This window comes from Ascaphus truei, chromosome 15 (genome assembly GCF_040206685.1).
Source record: "Ascaphus truei isolate aAscTru1 chromosome 15, aAscTru1.hap1, whole genome shotgun sequence".
Classification (NCBI taxonomy): domain Eukaryota; kingdom Metazoa; phylum Chordata; class Amphibia; order Anura; family Ascaphidae; genus Ascaphus; species Ascaphus truei.
The window spans coordinates 51,549,880-51,563,310 of record NC_134497.1 but is presented as its reverse complement, the minus strand read 5'-3'; the positions used below and the strand labels follow the sequence as shown (position 1 = coordinate 51,563,310).

At 44.9% G+C, this 13,431-nt stretch overlaps 1 protein-coding gene across 1 annotated transcript in view; it reads left to right on the top strand.

Moving 5' to 3' along the window:
• Positions 1-13,431, top strand: part of LOC142466939 (serine/threonine-protein kinase 4-like) — a 100,677-nt gene that overhangs the window by 70,544 nt on the left and 16,702 nt on the right. The window lies entirely within an intron of this gene.

Genomic DNA, 13,431 nt, shown 5'->3' with positions numbered 1-13,431 from the left:
AAACCCATAAATGAAATAAATTTAATAAATTTCTAGTAAGAACATTCGTTTTTGACATAAGTTTATTTATTGTGTTACATTATACTACAATTAGTCCTTGTTTTGTGTGTGTGTATGTGTGTGTGTGTGTGTATAAATGTCGAATCTAGAAAAAAAAGCCAGATGTGAATGACTAGTTTCCTGCACCCCTTAACTAGTGCCTGGATGCCCCCGCTTCAGAATGTTTAAAGCAGCAATCCCACCTGGGATCTTACCTGATCCGCAGACCCTCAATGTCCAGGTACCTCATTCCCACAATGTTATACATTGGAGGGGATGTGTTCCCTACCTGTCTTCTGGGTTACGGGGGATTCCAATGTCTTCTGTGTGAAGCTTGAGTCAGATCTGGAAGAAAGCAGTATAGGTTATTTCGGTGTAGTATAGGGCAGTTAAGATATACAGGGTAAATAAAATATCCAGACCCAGATTGTGAGACAGAGAGAGGGTGAGACAGAGAGAGGGTGAGACAGAGAGAGGGTGAGACAGAGAGAGGGCGAGACAGAGAGAGGGCGAGACAGAGAGAGGGCGAGACAGAGAGAGGGCGAGACAGAGAGAGGGCGAGACAGAGAGAGGGGGAGACAGAGAGAGAGAGGGTGAGAGAGAGACGGAGAGAGGGTGAGAGAGAGACGGAGAGAGGGTGAGAGAGAGACGGAGAGAGGGTGAGAGAGAGACGGAGAGAGGGTGAGAGAGAGACGGAGAGAGGGTGAGAGAGAGACAGAGAGAGGGTGAGAGAGAGATGGTGAGAGAGAGACGGAGAGAGGGTGAGAGAGAGATGGAGAGAGGACGGAGAGAGGGTGAGAGAGAGACTGAGAGAGGGTGAGAGAGAGACTGAGAGAGGGTGAGAGAGAGACGGAGAGAGGGTGAGAGAGAGACGGAGAGAGGGTGAGAGAGAGACGGAGAGAGGGTGAGAGAGAGACGGAGAGAGGGTGAGAGAGAGACGGAGAGAGGGTGAGAGAGAGACGGAGAGAGGGTGAGAGAGAGACGAGAGAGGGTGAGAGAGAGATGGAGAGAGGGTGAGAGAGAGACCGAGAGAGGGTGAGAGAGAGAGGGTGAGAGGGAGAGAGAGAGGGTGAGAGACGGAGAGAGGGTGACTGTGGGGGGATGGGGTGACTGAGTGGGGTGATGGGGAGACTGGGTGATGTGATGGGGTGACTGGGTGGGGTGATGGGGTGACTGGGTGGGGTGATGGGGTGACTGGGTGGGTGATTGGGTGGGGTGACTGGGTGGGTGATTGGGTGGGGTGACTGGGTGGGTGATTGGGTGGGGATTACTGACTGACTGGGTGGGGATTACTAACTGTCTGACTGGGTGGGGTGACTGGGCAGGGGGGTGGGATGACTGACTGGGTGGGGGGGTGACTGACTGGGTGGGGGGGTATGACTGACTGACTGGGTGGGGGGTATGAGTGACTGGGTGGGGGTTGTATGAGTGACTGGATGGGGGGGGTATGACTTACTGGGTGGGGGGGTATGACTTACTGGGTGGGGGGTATGACTGACTGGGTGGGGGGGAGTATGACTGACTGGGTGGGGGGGAGTATGACTGACTGGGTGGGGGGGAGTATGACTGACTGGGTGGGGTGGGGGGATGACTGACTGGGTGGGATGGGGGGATGACTGACTGGGTGGGGGGATGACTGACTGGGTGGGGTGGGGGGATGACTGACTGGGTGGGGTGGGGGGATGACTGACTGGGTGGGGTGGGGGGATGACTGGGTGGGGGGATGACTGACAGGGTGGGGTGGGGGGATGACTGGGTGGGGTGGGGGGATGACTGACTGGGTGGGGTGGGGGGATGACTGACTGGGTGGGGTGGGGGGATGACTGACTGGGTGGGGGGGTACCTTTGGTGTCCTACAAGTTCTCTCTCTCTCTCTCTTACACACACACACACACACACACACACACACACACACACACACACACACACACCACTCTCTCTCATACATACACACACACACTCTCATACACACACACACTCTCTGTGTAGGGGGGGGGGGTAGCGGATGCAGCCACAGGAGCGGAACCGGAGGGCAAGCGGGACAGGGGGGGAAATCCCCTGCCCCGCGCGAGCAGCCACGGGGACAGGAGCGGAGACCAAAGGGGAAGCTGGTTTGGGGGGGGGGGGCATTCCCCGCTGTCATCTCCTGCCCCGGGCGTGCAGCCACGGGGACAGGAGCGGAACCGGAGTGCAAGCGGGACGGGGGAGTGGGTGGGGGGGAAATCCCCTGCCGTCATCTCCTGCCCCACGCGAGCAGCCACGGGGACAGGAGCGGAGACTGAGGGGATGAGAGGGGAAGCGCGAGCAGGAGACAGGGACCGCGCACGCGAGGAGCAGCCATTTCTTACCCCTGCAGAGAAGGGCTCCATTCCGCGTCACGACCGCGTCACGGCCAATCAGCCAGGAGGATATTTTTTTTTGTTATTTATTTATTTTTTTACATTTGTGGGGGGGTGGGGAAGCGGAGACAGCCACGGGGACCGAGGGGAACACCCCTGCTGGCATCGGGAGCAGCCACTGGCACTGGGGGAAAGCGGGGACCGTAGGGCAACCGGGACGGGGGAACATCACCCGCTGTCATCTCCTGCCCCGCGCGAGCAGCCACAGGGACAGGAGCAGAACCGGAGGGCAAGCGGGGCAGGGGGGAGGGGGGGGGAGATGGGGGGAGAAATCCCCTGCTGTCATCTCTTGCCCGACAGGAGCGGAGACTGGAGGGGATGAGGAGGGAAGCGCGGGCAGGAGACGGAGACGGACCGCGCGCGCGAGGAGAAGCCATTACCCCTGCAGAGAAGGGCTCCATTCCGCGTCACGACCAATTGGCCAATCAGCCAGGAGGATATTTTTTTTGTTATTTTTTTTTTTAAATTTTTTAAAAATTTGCGCAGAGCAGGGGGAAAAAGTAGCTGGCCACGGGCCAATTTCCGTTCGCGCCTGGCGAGTGGGCGACCGGGTTTGTCGAGCACTGTATATATATATATATATATATATATATATATATATATATATATATATATAAAACACGAAAAAATGCCTGCAACAGGCCATAAATAAGAGGTGCTAAAACCAGTAAGGTATGGTGGGTTTACTTTTTTTACCCACCATAACCTTAATAATTGTGGTATATATATATACCACGATTATTAAGGTTATGGTGGGTAAAAAAAGTGACAATAACCCTCCACAGTAAAGCACAAACACACAGAGTACCGCATGTACACCTGGCTATCAGTGTACCTAAATACTGGCCGTCATAGAATATCAGTGATATGCCAGCGGTGCTTCAGGGATGGGGAAATATGAAGACAACAACAAAGTTCCCTTAATGAAGCACACAGGTATATACAAAGAGTAACAAAAGTTTATTGATATAACATTAAAAAGAGGGTAGAAAAGACATAAAATAGGGGGGGGGGGGAGACTTTAAATCCGAATACTGGAGGGAACGGAACTCAATGGCAAAAGAATGGCTGAATTAGTGTCTGAAGATCAGAACACAAAATCAAAGGCCCACAAAGGGTCTAATGATAAACATGTGTATACACAACTAGGTAGACCAGATGGTAATGGAGCTCAATGACTGCCTAAACACACAACACATGCAACATATACAACCATGCTCACAGAGAGTATATAAGCAGAATATCAGCTTGAGGCCAAAAACAGAGAAAAAGTATCAAATGAATTCTGAGAGTGAAATCTCTAAATTATGGCCTGCAATTGTAAAGCATGGAAGCAACAGTCCAAAAAGATGCCAGGCCGAAACGCGTAGGACTGTAAATGCAGTTGGTATAATCAAGGCAAACCAGGCACAGTACCAAAAAGAGACGCGTTTGTTTTTCCCTGACTCCCCTGCGGATGGACACCTCAATTGGAAGATCTTTACCCTTTGGACATTTTACTATCACAGTGTGGCATGGATGGTCTAATGGACTATGGTAACTGATGTGAACTGTTAACCATTGTTGATCCCATACGAACAGTCTCTTTTTGGTACTGTGCCTGGTTTGCCTTGATTATACCAACTGCATTTACGGTGTATGTATATAATATATGTATTTGACATCAGCATGTATTAGGCAATTTGGTGCATGTGTTATCTACTGCAGCGGTGTGCAAAGTGGGGGACGCGACCCCCAGGGGGGTCTGGAGATTGTGCTGGGGGGGCGCGGGTAGTTGCAGAGGCCCCGCGCTCTTCCCCCAGGCATTTAAATTAAAATTAAATGCCGGGGGATCGCGTGAGGCCCCTGCAACTGTTTACTTACCGGGATTCAGCCGTCTGTGTTGCGTCGCCATGGCACCATGTGACCTAACGTCACACGCCCACGCAGCGTCATCTGACGCGGCTGAAGGAAGGCAGGGGGGCCCGAGAGACAGGGGGGCGCAGCACAAAAAGTTTGCGCTCCCCTGATCTACAGTATGCTTACTGTGTGGTTTTATATTTACTAGGGGTGAGGCCGGCCTTGTAGGTTCAAGGGGTTATTGTTAACCCCTTGTTTACGTATATTTTGTGCTTATAGGCTTTTTTCCCTTGCCTGGGGTATTAGGGGTCCATCAGTATCTTCATAGGGGATTTCCCCTGTCTGATACATATTCTATCACAGGAGGATGTCAGGGTTTGTTTTAATATTTTTTGTATTTTATGTTTGATTATTTGTGTTGTTAAATAAATCATAATATTCTTTGATATTTCCTCTGAGTATACTTGAGTGCTGAGTTGGGACGCTTTTCTTTTTCTTTTCATTGTTACAGTGGCGGCCGCCCTGAGTCTAAAGCGGCCGCCACCGCGGGTATTTTTAAACCGCGTGCAGACGCAGGCTTTTTTTTCCGGCGCCACAGGCGCTTCCATTGTTCAGCTCCATTAGCGCTGAACGGAGAAACGGCCGGCGCGCGGCCAAGTTCGGCGGCTGGAAAAAAAAGCCCCGAACAATTGCGGTTAAGCTTTAGAATAAGCTTAGCCGCAACAGTATATTACTTCTAGTCCCTAGCACCGTTAGTGGTTATTATATTACTAATTGAAGTTCTCATTATTTGCTTAGTCTGTTGCAGGCAGTTTGTCTTGTTGTAATATATATATATATATATATATATATATATATATATATATATATATATCTATGTACTGTATATATCTCTACCTTCTCTCCAGTCTCAGAGCACGATCCTTCAGTAAGACGCAAACGTAAACCTTACATTCTGAGACTGGAGAGCTAATATTGTCTGGTAGATCCGGGGACCCCCAGTGCACCGGGTCTCTGTTGAATCACCCCCACACCTCGGTGTGTTGTCTCTCTCTCTCTCTCTCTCTCTCTCTCTCTCTCTCTCTCTCTCTCTCTCTCTGAGAGTGAGAGTGTGAGTGAGTGAGTGAGTGAGTGAGAGAGAGAGATTTATATGTATATGTACAATGGCATTCATGAAAATATAATCACCATGGACCTACAACAAAATAGTAAACTAAAACCCCTATAAGATATGGGAGGGAGGAAAAATTATCCCACATTGGTGCACTCTAAAATAAAATTAAATAAAAAGGATTACAATTTATTCCAATACAAAAATATGGAAAAAGCGCCAAATCCACATATGTGTGTGTGTATATATATATATATATATATATATATATATATATATATATATATATATATATATATATATATATATATAGCAACTGTAAATATTCCTGTATGTTCACTCTGCAGACCTGTCTAAGACATGCAAGTGAACATACAGGAATATTTACAGTTGCTACTGTATATGCTTTACTGTGGAGGGTTTTTGTCACTTTTTTTACCCACCATAACCTTAATAAGTGTATATATATATATAGACACACTTTAGGATTGTGACATCCTATTGATCGTGTATAACTCATTTCTTTGCTATATGAGACAACACTGCCAATACCAGTCTAAGTACCGGTCGACATGCTGTAATCCAATTTCACTTCAATCTTTCAGTAGTATCTAGCAAGTACACCGTTCCTCGGCTCCGAAAGAATATCCTCCCCAAGGAAAAGGAAGCCTTTTACTGCCTCAGAAGGCAAACCTACAAGTCATAACCTTCAGCGCTGCGTTAAGGTCACAACGAAAAAGCAAACCTTATTTCATACACTATGATGCGAAAAAGGTTCATTCTGCATCAATGTTAGAAATAAATGACGTCTGTTCTTTTCAATTATACTTTTATTTTGAACCAAATAAGCACGACCCTCTCAAATCTTTTATTAGATCTCTTGCCATAGCACCACAATTTTTGCTTGAATTCAAGTGCTGAGATGACTGCACAAATACTTCAAGTATCATTCTTTAAGCCAGTACATATATAAGATCATCAGTATGAATTAAATATTAAACATGTTATACATTAACACTATGGGATGAGTCTCCTAGTCGTCTACATTTGACAATGGTTGAGCATCTACTACAGAAATCACGGCGCCGTTTTCGTGTGCGCTGCTTTACTCCACGCGGCATGAACACGGCCAATCGCCCCAGGCACACGTGTTTATCGCGGTTGCTTTGTATGAATTTCATGGATTGTGTGCAATTAAATGCAATTAAATGAATGAATTGTAATGTGTACAGTACTGTGCTACTGTGTCAATTTCAGGTGTTTAAAAGCCAGAACATTAAAATGCCATTTTATGCACTCGCGTCTTAAGGCGGTACGGTTGGAAGTAATTCCGCGCCATCACATGGGTATTTCAAGGTATACACCGCGTGATTTGTTAAAATAATGGCCGCTGTATCTGTATGTAACTCGTTTCTTATTTATAACAGCTAGTTGAAAGAAAGTCCAGGTCGTTACCAAAAAATACAATAATTGCATTTATGAATTGAGCAAATTACAGAGAAGATGAAGAAATGCAAGCAGTAAGATCATGGAATCAAATGAAATCAAATGAAAGTCCAGATGGATTCTGGGGCTCGAGTATATGAACAGAGTGTAAATATATTGTGCAGTTCTTAGGGAGGTAATCCTTTCCAACCCACAATGAGATCTTCATTGTAGAGGGGGAGTTAATTCATGGGCTAATAACCTGGCGATAGCATTCATCCTGATAAACTCTCTGAGAGTGAACTCAGAGGACACATGTGTGATTCAAAATATTCTCCTCAGCCTTTCAATGTAAGATATAACAATCCCCCTTTCCTTAATGGAAATTCAATATTTGAAGAGGACACTCACTTGTTTGTATGTGAGTCCCTCTGCTGCTGGAACAAGGTTAGGATCCACCAGATAGTGCACAGAAGTAGTTGCGTCGCACCACCGATACAAAAACAAGGTAGAGAGGGTGACTCCAAAAAATTATTTATTTGATCATAAAGTCAAATGAGACTTTTGTAAAACAGGCCACTTAAAAAAAAATCTAAAATAAGCACGTTTATTTTATATAGATTGTTCTTGGTATACCGCTCTTGCACCTAGAGTATCACTTGAGCAGTACTTAGTAACCCCTCTCTTTCTTCCTCCCTTCTTTCCACTTCATTATCTTCTGCTGGCTCCACCTTGCAGCATTTACCTTAAGGGAAGTTATAAAGCTGATCTACTGTATACAAGCAGCAGGATCCTTCTGAGACCTACTCCATGCGCACACAAAGCAGAAACAGTTCTGTTTTATCACTGAAGGCCCTGGGAAAAGATACAGTGGATTGGTGGAGGAGTCTGTCTACTTACAAAGCAAACTTGGAGCAAAATTGATGCAAGTGTGTCTCTAGCATTTTGCTGTTTCATAGCATCAATTTATCAAAGTCTTTGGTCCCATTTTTGACCCATATGTGTCCGCTTGTGATGTAGGGTGTCAAATGATAGGGTTAGGGAGGAGTTGCATAATGTGCAGATTATGAGATGCATCACATTTTATACCTCTGCTGGCTATGAAGTTAGCAGCTGGGATGGTCTTTTCTTGATAAAGACAGGAGGAGGATGAGGGGTGTAAGGAGTAGAATATGTGTTCTTACATAGAAGAGGAGATTGAAAAAAAGACACGCCCTTCGAGTTCAACTTATGTTACATTGAGACGACGGAGATACGCCTCCTATATTTGTATTTACAGTATATTGGTCTCTGGATCTATATCGTCTCAATGTAACATAAGTTGAACTCGATGGGCATGTCATTTTTAATCAAGGCAAACAAAAAAAACCCAGTGAAACATTATTCAATGATGTCCCCCAAGGGGAAAAATAAATTCCTTCCTGATTCCAGTAATAGCAATCAGATTACTACCTGGATCAACATCCTTCCCATGTTGATTGATTTGGTATATCCCTATATACCTTTCTGTTCGTTAAAACAAAACAAATAAAAAAGTGTAACCTTTTCTTAAAGCTATCAATTGCATCTGCCATTACTGTCTCCATGGGTAATGCATTCCACATTTTAACCACCCTTACTGTAAATATCGCTTTGCTGCAGGTGGCATCTCCTATCCTCCAACCTTAATAGATGACACCTGTGTTGTTTGTACTGTCCTTGGAATTAATATTTATCTTGAAAGTTCCTTGTACACATCCTGAATATATTTGTAATAGTTATCATATCGCCTCTTTTCGAATGTAAACAAAACTAATTTAGCTAGCCTATCCTCCTATGTCAAATCTATCATCCCCTTTATTGATTTGGTAGCTCTTCTGTGTACTTTTTCTAGTTCCATAATTTTTTTTATGGAGTGGTGCCCAAAACTGTACTCCGTTTTCAAGTTGGGGTCTTACTAAGGATTTATACAGTGGCTGAATTATGCTGTCTTCCCTTCGACCCATAACCTGTTTTTTGCAAGATAACATCCTATTTGTTTTTGCACCTATTGCCTGACATTGGGCACTACTGGAAAGCCTGCTGTCTGTAAGAACTTTTAAATCCTACTCCATCAAGGATTGACCTACTTTTCTCATTTAGTTTGTGTGCTGTCTGTTTTTATACTTGCTTTTCAAATGCATAACTTTACTTATCTGTATTAAACCTCATCTGCTATTTTCCTGTCCCAAGTTTCCAGTTCATCCAAATCCTTCTGTAGAGAAATGACGCCATGCTCTGATTCTACTACCTTACATAATTTAGTGTGATCAGCAAAGATGGAGACTTTGCTCTCGATGCCAACCTCAAGGTCATTAATAAACAAGTTAAAAAGCAATGGCCCCAGTACTAATCCGAGATACTCCACTTACAATTTTAGTCCAACCTGGAAAGGTTTAATTCATGACAACTATCTTTTATCTATCCTTCAACCAGTTTTAAATCCAGATGCAAATATTTTCACCCCAACAGATTTCCTTTATTTTGTACACTAACCTTTTGTGTGGAACCGTATCAAAAGCCTTTGCTAAATCTAAGTAGGCCACGTCAACTGCATTACCCTGGTCTAAATTCCTACTTCTATTCTCAATAAAACTAATAAGGTTAGCTATTATTTGGTTATAAGTATTCCCGAATATGATCTCCTCTTGCTACCTCCACTTGCAATATGTTCTGCAATTGACTCCTCTGTGTATATATATATAGAGAGAGAGAGAGAGGCAAAAAAATGTGTTGAATACCTCTGCCTTCAAATTATCCCCAATAAAAGACGTGGCTATCTCACACTAAAAGGGTCTTATATTCTCTCTTCTAATCTTTTTGTTATGAATGTACCTGAAGAACTTTTTAGGGTTGATCTTACTTTCCATTGCAATACTTTTTTTCCCATAAATTCTGCTAATTTGATTGCCCTTTTGCAATTTGTCACATTCCTTATAATTCTGATACGATGCCTCCGTTCCCTTTGACTTTAATAATCTAAATGCCTGCCTGTTCTTTTCCATTCCTTCCACTACCTGCTTATTTAGTCACTTCAGTTTAGACTTGTTTATATTTATTACCCAAAACTATATACACTGATAAGTGCACTTACCTAACACTAGTTTTATTGACTGGCCATTTATCTTGCTTTTTTTCCCCCCTTGCAAGTACTTCACCCCAATTTATTTCTTGTTTATTATTCCTTAATTTTAGAAAGGCACATTTTAGTAAACGGAGTCTTTGTTGGAACAGGGGTCTGCAACCTTTCAAGGAAGAAGAGCCATTTTCTAAAAAAAAATGTCTTTGTTCAAAATATTCCGAGAGCCGCAACACATGCATGAATATTACACCCCCCACAAACACATACATTTACAGTACACACGCAAATAGGTATATACTGTAATAATAAAAATAATAGCATGCTCTTGTATAGCGCTACTAGTTTTATGTAGCGCTTTACAGAGACATTTTGCACAATCAACTGCCCCATCGAGCTTACAATCTGTTTTTTGGTGCCTGCGGCACAGGGAGTTAAAGTGACTTGCCCAAGGCCTCACTGAGCCACTGTATAAGCAGTAGCATATGACAGTTACTTTAATCAGAATCAGGGAAAGGAAAAAATGTGGGGGAATAAAATGCATTTCACAATAAGTCACTTTATTTTGGGTTTTTTTCATTGTTTTTCTGTGCAAAACAGTTTGTCATTTACAAATGCACCATACATACATACACTACCCCTCAAATACACACACACACTAACCCCCCCAAATACACACACCTTAACCCCCAAATACACACACACACTACCCCTCAAATACACACACACTATGCCCCCAAATACACACACAAACACCTTAACCCTCAAATCCACACACCTTAACCCCCAAATACACACACCTTAACCCTCAAATACACACACACACTAACCCCCCAAATACACACACCTTAACCCCCAAATACACACACACTAACCCCCCAAATACACACACCTTAACCCCCAAATACACACACACTAACCCCCCAAATACACACACCTTAACCCCCAAATACACACACATACACTTTAACCCCCAAATACACAAACTATGCCCCCAAATACACCCACACTATCCCCTCCCAAATATACACACACCCACACACTACCCCTCAAATACACACACACTATGCCCCTCAAATACACACACTATGCTCCCAAATACACACACTATCCCCTCCCAAATATACACACACCCACACACTATGCCCCCAAATACACACACTGTCCCCTCCCAAATACACACAATACACACACTATGCCCCCCAAATACACACAACCACCCCAAATACACACACACTACCCCCCCCCTTCAAATACACACACACACACACACACACAAACACACAGATACATACATAAACACTTACATTGGGCCTGCCTTTCTTCCTCACTGTTCTGGGTTGCCGCTCCCCAGCTGCTGCCTTTCTTCCTCACTGTTCTGTCGGTGGCTGCGCGGGGGCCCAGCTGGCAATTGTCGGGCCTCTTGTTGCCGACGGCACCTTGCCAGTTGCTGGCATGCCTCCTACACTGTCCCACGCTGGACTCTCTCAATGCCAGTGCAACTTTCAGCGTGCACCGACGTCACAGAGAGGGAGATAGGCAGCAACTGGGGAGCGTCAACCTGCGGACAGAGGAGAGCCGAATGTAGGTGAAGAAAGAGCTGCAGGTTGCTAACCCCTGACCTAGAACAACCAAAATTGGAAGGATTACTTTATGTAACAAAGTAAGGAGAACCTTCATGGGCTGGATGCTTTCAAACGCCAAAGGGGGGGCTGCTAGGAATGTTGGGTTCCATGTGGGCCATCGGGTGTTATACCTGGTAGGCTATATATCTGGCACATGACTTCAGACTGATGACATAATGAGAGGCAGAAAGCTATAAAGTTTACACCGAAAGCAGAGAAGGAAAGAGGAAGTCAGTTGGCAGATGTGGAGAAAGTAAGAATGCAGTAGAAGGAGAGCGAGGCGGAAAGATTTGGGGACATCATAAGGTATTAAAGTAAAGTGATGGTGTCATTGGAGACCAGGCATTTACACCTTTTTATACCGGGATCATAACATTGAGCAAAACGAGTTGATGAAATAAATTGTCATTTATTCACTTAAACAGGCAAACACACTGTGAAACACAAAGTACATGAGAGACACACTTACTGGGGGTCTGGGGCAAAGAACTAGACTTGAACTAGTTGAAATAAGCAAAGAACCAAAGTTTTTAGTTGACCGGGACTCGAAATGTTCTGGAGGTGCTGAAATCCCTTGACCGGGAGTTAGACCCAAATGTCCTGGAACTGTTTTTGGCTTGCAATCCTAGCTGCGACTGCTACGTTCAGTTCTCAGAACTTGGCCCCGAAAAGTGGGTCTTAGAAAATATTCTGTCTTGAAATTTCTGAAGCCGACTCGCTGCCATTTCTCTAAGAGCATCTTTTGGTCGTTTCAAATTTGCCGCTGCTGTTCCGGTGCTTAGAATCTGCTCTCCGGATTGGCTGAGGGTTTCTTATAGTATGGTTTAGGCTCCTCACAGTCTGCGAAAGGCAAATGGTAGTCAGAGGACTTCCATTCATCCCAGGACGAGTGCTCAAGCCTAAATGTCCTGCCCAAATGCTCTTCACAGCTCTGGCATCCTCTGTGGCTTTCATGTCCGATGTCTGGGTAGACACAGTGGCACCAAGCTGGTAGCCCAGTGACACCCAGAACATCGGTCCGGAAAGACCCAGCTCATAATACCGTGCACAAGCATATATGTACGTTAAACACACTGTTTAATAAAACCATACATTTTATACTTTCCTAAGTCTTATGGTTATGGGGAATAGAATAAGAAGTTGCACTTTTTCTACTAGCCATATCCCCACACACTATACTAGACTTTAAAAATCCTCACAACCTTATCTATGGTTGGAGCACCCCCAGAATCACTATACCGGGTTCTGGGCATTAACTGGGCATCCCCCCTTAACCTAGGGACATCTTTACCGTTCCAGGGATTCCTCCCATCCCTATGCCCTATTTACCTTTCTGGTCTGTGCTGAAGCAGGGAATCCTAGCGGTGAGTAGCACAAATGTTTTCAAGGGAAGATTTTGCCAGAGCAATGTGCCTATATGTATCCGGGATTCCGACCTGATTCCCAGGTACATTTTTGGGGTATCCGGCAACTTTGGACCCCAACTAGCTAGGCACATTCTGACAACACTTTCTCCATAAAACCCTCCCTGAAACTCATAGCCCAGCAATCCCTGCTTGCTGGCACTCCTGGAAAGGTAAAAACACATACATTCTTGTCACATAATTATTCACAATGCATAGACAATCACTGGGCTCGAGCTGACACTCCTGAACCCCAATACAAGGATCAGAGGTAACCAAACAGGCTTAACCTTTATTATTGAGCCTGGTTACCCCCTCACCATCACAGATGGGAGAGAGATGTGGGAGGTGAGGGGGGGATAGAAAGGGATGGGGGGAGGAGGTTGTTTTTTTAGAATTGGACATCCAAATGGTTAACGTGGGTGCCTTCCTACGCCCCCATTCCACCCCATGACCCATTGCAATTTCCCCATTGCTTTCCCTTCTGTTTAGT